Source organism: Rhinolophus sinicus, linkage group LG04, assembly GCF_036562045.2.
Source record: "Rhinolophus sinicus isolate RSC01 linkage group LG04, ASM3656204v1, whole genome shotgun sequence".
Taxonomy (NCBI): domain Eukaryota; kingdom Metazoa; phylum Chordata; class Mammalia; order Chiroptera; family Rhinolophidae; genus Rhinolophus; species Rhinolophus sinicus.
Genome location: NC_133754.1, coordinates 91,770,787 through 91,776,888, shown reverse-complemented (window position 1 = coordinate 91,776,888; position 6,102 = coordinate 91,770,787).

Here is a 6,102-nt window from a genome sequence, read left to right as displayed (position 1 = left end):
ACCATCAGCAAAATGGTCAAGTGCCCATTTCCAAACATTCTTCTTAATACTTATCCATCCATCCATTCAAAGAGTACCTCAGTGATTTATCAGATATTTATTGAGTATGTGGGCACTTTTGGAGATAACAAAACAAGTATTTCCCAACCCCAAATACAAAATAAAGGGGTCAGAAATCTATTTTCAAGGAGCTATGGTCTCCTAGGAGGTCCTCATATACACACATTTAATATACATTACAGAAAGTACTAAGTGTCATTAAGAGAAATGAAGCCACTATAAAAGAGTAGAGAATTAAAAGATCATAGCCAGCCTTGGAGATTGGGCCCCAACTGCAGTTATGATTTGGTCAAATATACATGGGAAGAGAGAGATTTTCCAGGGGAAGGGAAGAACCTGAACAAAGAAATGGAGGTAGAAAATTACACAAAATGTACAGATATTATAATAAGTATAATTAACCTGATTTTACTAACTCCCAGGAACTTTGAAGGAGGAGAGTGAGAGAAAAAGTTAAAAAGATAAACTTGAATCTTTGTCATGCTGGGTTGTATAAATTTTATTTATTTGGAAATAGTGAGCCATTGATAGTTTTCTAGTAGGTCAGAGGTATTCAAGAACATTAATCTAACAGCTACTTCTAGAATGAATTGGAAGGGAAAAACTGAAAGGAGAGATAGCTTGGATATTCAACTGTAATGACCTGAACAATAAACAAAAAGAGCCTGAAAGAAGCAATATGAATAGAGTAAAAGTGTTAGATGTAGAGAAGAGAAATCTAGAAGATTCAGGACTGGGCAACTAACTGGGTATGGCCAAAAAAAGAGAGCAAGAAAGAGAGCAGTCCCATTCTAAACCAAAGTTATTCTTTGAAATTTACTTCATGGATAAAATTGATGTTTATTTATACTTTGTTCTAATTTATAAATGGAAAGAGAATTTGTTGAAATTCTGGAAAAGTAGTAAAGAGAATGCTGATTTAAAAATAATGCAGAAATTACTAAGTTGACTGTCAAAGAGTTTACTGCCTATGTTTTCGTCTAAGGAGTTTTCAGTCTTAGCAATATTTCAGCCAAGGGCAACAAAAGCAAAAACTAAACAAATGGGATTGCATCAAACTAAAAAGCTTTTGCACAGCAAAGGCAACCATCAACAAAATGAAAGGCTACCTCCAGAATGGGAGAAGATATTTGCAAATTATACATCTAATAAATTGTTAACATCCAAAATATACAAAGAATTTACACAACTTAATATCAACAAAACAATCTCATTAAAAAATGGTCAGAGGACTTGAATAGATATTTTTCCAAAGAAGACACACAGATGGCCAACAGGCATATGAAAAGATGCTCAACATCACTAATCATCAAGGAAATGCAAATCAAAACCATAATAAGGTACCACCTCACACATGTCAGATGGCTATATAATCAAAAAGACAAAAAATAACAGGTGTTGGCAAGAATGTGGAGAAGCCCTGTAAGCTATTGGTGGGAATGTAAAATGGTGCAGTCACTATGGAAAATACTATGGACATTCCTCAATAAATTAAAAATAGAACTACCATACTATGCAGCAATTCCACTTCTGGATATTTATCTGATGAAAATGAAAGCATTAATTTGAAGAGATATATGCACTCCTATATCCATCGCAGCATTATTTACAATATCCAAGCATCCTAAGTGTCGACTGATAGATAAATGGATAAAGATGTGAGATTATATACATATAAACACATATATCTATCTGTATATGTGTGTGTGTATATATCCCACACACACATATATCACACACACACACACACACACACACACACACACACACACACACATTATTTCAAGGAAATTTGGTGAATTTAATCTTCTGTCATACAGATGAATAGTTTCCAGGTGGCATCTAGTGTCTTACCCCCTTAGAGACACCACAGAGGATGATTACAAACTTACATTTGTACAAATGGGTACAATGGCTATGTAATTTAGAGAGCCAGAATCAATTAACTATAAGTTACAAAATTCACATGTATTAACCAATGTGTGTCGGAGACTGTGTTAGGCAAACATAATAACTCAATCAATCCTCACATAATTCTGTACTTTAATTTCCACTTTATAAACAGAGGAACTCAGAAGGATATAAAATAATGAGGAAAGGACAATTTTGTCACGTTTATCAATACCGTACAACATTTATATGGTGCTTTATGAGTCATATTTTCATTTGACACTTGGATTAATCCAGTGCAACAGGCAAGGTGGGGATTCTGCAAAAGAGGAAAATGAGGCATTGGCCAAGTCACCCAACACATAAATGATGGAAACTACAAACACACACAGCACTTTGGTTCAATAATCCTTGTCTCTGAATCACACTGAAATAGTTAAAGCCAAATAAAATGTAAGTGGGGAGCAAAATTTAAGGAAGAGAGCTTGGAGCAAGTCACCCCTACTATGACTAAAACTTGCCTCTGGATTGGCCTTCTTGTGAGAAGATGCAGGTATTTGTTCACTGCCCTCCATCAAAAATGCTGATCAGGTCACAGCTTGATCTGCGTGTTTTGGGTCCATGTACTATACTTTATGAGGGGCACGGGACACAGGATCACCAGGGGGAGAGAAGCTAGCTTTGTGAAAACGACTTGCATCTCTTTCATATCTGAAAATATTAGAGTCACTAGGAATGCTGAGGCTGAGGAATAAAAAATTTTGCTGGGAACCACCAGGCGCATGTGAATGGAGTAGATTCATTCTCCAAGCCCTTCAGGAAGGTCCAAGACATAGTATATCAAGCGATAATTTCATTGGGTGTTATTACTATTATTATTGAAGCAATGCTAACTGTATAATGTAGAAATTTATTTGTATTTTTAGTGAGAAACTGAGTGAGGTTCAGAGAGGATAAGTAATTTACTCAAACACTGTTGGAAACTAGCTGTCAAAGTCTTTTGTACTAGTTGTGCAGTTGGACCAGATGACACTTTCAAGAGTAAGACATATAAAACATTGTCTCACTTGAATGCCTCATAAAGAATCAGACTAAGAGGTACTCAGGAGTCTGACAAATAAATAGAACACTATTGACAATGACATACTACTAACCCTTCATAAAGCAATGGTAGAGATAGGCATGGGTTCAAGAAATTAATAAGATAACCATCATCTACCTCTTTCCCTAAAACATGAAGTGAGAGAAGGCACAGACTCGGCAGGATCACTTGGGAATCATGAGAGTGGTTTCTAAGTGAGAGATGTTCAGTTGATGGCTTAGTAAATAAAGAATTGACAAGGAGAAATATGTAGTTAGAAATTCAGAAAAGGGAAAAGCTAGAAAAATTGCTCAGGTGTCTACAGTTTGGTTTCTGAGATTCAAGAGACCGTCACTTTTGTCCTTAGTAAAACTTGTTAAAATGCTAATCCTGATTCTGTGATTGTGTCTGTGAACTGACCCTGGTCCAGCACTCAGCCTGTCTCCCAGGCCCGTGTCCATCTACTTATTCCTTGTGTACACCTATGATAGAGCACAGTGGGTAGTATCGGAGCAAGGATTTTAGAAATTTCAACATTTGGTTTAGATAGTTTAGTGAAAAATTTGTAATTCTTTAGAACAATAAATACATAAAGGTATCTCTGTATGCAATGACTCTCAGACAGCTGAGAGCTGGCGGTTGATGGAAAGAGCACATAGCTTCAGCTACTGGTACTATTGACCCAAAATAATGGCATCTTAAACAAAAGAGTATTTAATTTCTCATGTAAACGTTAGAGGAGAGTGATTCCATTCTAGAGCAATTCCATTCAAGTTCCAGAGACCAACGAGATTCTATCATGTGGCTATACCATTTCTATAGGGTTGTCTTCATGCTTGTGGCTTTCCATGACTCCTGTCCACATGCACTTTCTAGGTAGCAGTGTGGGAGGGGGAAGGGGATGATATGTCTCTCTATTTCAAGTTACAGGCATCCCTGAGCCAGAAGCTGGTCACATGCTGTATCTACTACAAGAGAGAAAAAAACATAGTCTTTATTTTGAGTAGTCATGTGATCCAGATAAAAGTTCTATTATTATGAAAGAATGGATAAATGGGTAAGTGATTATGTCTATGGAAACCTGGCCACTCATGCATCAGCATGGTCTGTCTATCTCTCTCTCTTTTTAACACTGTAATTTTCAATAAAACCACATTGTAGTCATTTTCTAAAAAGTGCACATTAGTGTTCCTGCTACGCAGACATTCCCAATGTTTCATTTGGCCAATTTATTAAAGGGAACCTTGGGGGCAGGCCATAGTGTTTAGCTGTGGTGAGACAGTCATTTTAGTAAAAGAAATGTCTGCACAATGGAGGGCCATTGCTGAGAAAGCCCAGTACGGCTGGGACTGACGACCGCTCCCTTTGTGCATTACATTAGATACAATGATTTTGGAAGAGGGATCAGGTGGGGAGAATTTGACTCTCTAATTAGGGAACTGATGAAGTATTGGAAATTTTTAATAATGCCCTTAAATAGGCAAAGAGCACAGGCTTTTCATGATGTAATCATGAATGAATTGCAATCTCAATGGTAGCTGATTAGACCCAATGGGAGAATTATTAGGACACAGAAGGGATGACCTAAAAATAGCAAGAAGAAGCATTCAGTATTAGGTGGGAAAAAACTTGAAAACCAAGGCAATAATAAAAACGAGGAAAACAAGTTGTTCACTAAGGAGTCCAAAGTTGGCACAAATACTATAATATTCTCCAGAAACTGCAACTTGATGGAACTCACTGATGAAGTGATATTTCATCCCACACATTTCACAAATTTTTTATGTTCTCTTATTTCAACCTTAGAAAATAAGAATATCCATATTCTGAACAACAGTTCATTCTGAGTGTAGTCAGCCTTTGACAATTATATTCAGCAGCATTTTTAGAAGAGTGTTACATTTCATGATGATATTTTCAGAGATTGGGGATTATTTAAGCTCTTCACTGTATCTTTTTCATCTCTGAACACTTAGAAAGAGCTCCTTTTCTTGCCAGTGAAAGCACCTGAGACAATAAAACCCTTTGATTTTTATATGGCACCTTCTAAATATTTTGTTGCCAATTACATTTTATTAAACTAAAGAGGAATTGTATTAAATACTCACACAAAGATGGCTTTCATTCTGCTTACATCTGTACAGTGAACACTTATGTGCAGATGCCATGCAAGGGAGAAATTTACTAATTGTTTAGTAATCATTGTACACAAACTTTTCTGAATATACATATATATAAAAGTGCTGGCTTTGCAGATTGTCTAGTGGGTTGGTTTTTGTTTGAATTATAGGAAACAATTTAGTCTATTGTCACACTTGAAGAAAACCAGAGCTTTCTCCTCAAAAGTTTTTTATTTCAAAGTCCAAAGAACAAGAAGGAAAGCTGTTTTTGTCTCTAGTTTTGTATATTTTAAATCAGCTGTTAAGTAAATAATTTATTGTAAAGATTTTCAGATAATCACTAATTAAGATTTTCTTCTTTTCCCATAAATAATGACAGAAGCTACTTACTCCAATTCTATTTCTGTCCAATTCAGTGTGTAATAGCATTTTTATTTTTCAAATCAAATAAGACATAAGTAATTATTATCAGCATTTTAATATTTATATATCTTTTTAGTTAAAAATTTATGATAGTAGCTATGTGTATTTTTTTATTAAAGCAGTAGACTAATTTAAATAAAAAAGGCATCTAAGGGATTATTGTGCATTATAATCCATTTCAGGAAGCAGTCAGCTGGAAAAAAACAACACAATGTAATTCCAAGTTTTTTACCAGCATCTTTAAAATATAAGGACATTATTTTCCTCAGGGAAACAATGAAACCAACTAATGGTAGAGTCAGTTATAAAACAAAACAACAACCCCCCACCAAAAACAAAACCAAAAACCCCAAAAAATCTTTAATAGAGATCTTTCACAAACATTTAAACCATAAGAGTCAACTTTGAAAAGTCTGATTTAACTAAGTCTGTTTCTCCTTAAAAACAAACCAAGATCGTGTCATATGATTTATAAGTAAAATCAACTGCAATCTTGCATTTTATGGCTAGAATTAGAGAATGAGAGAC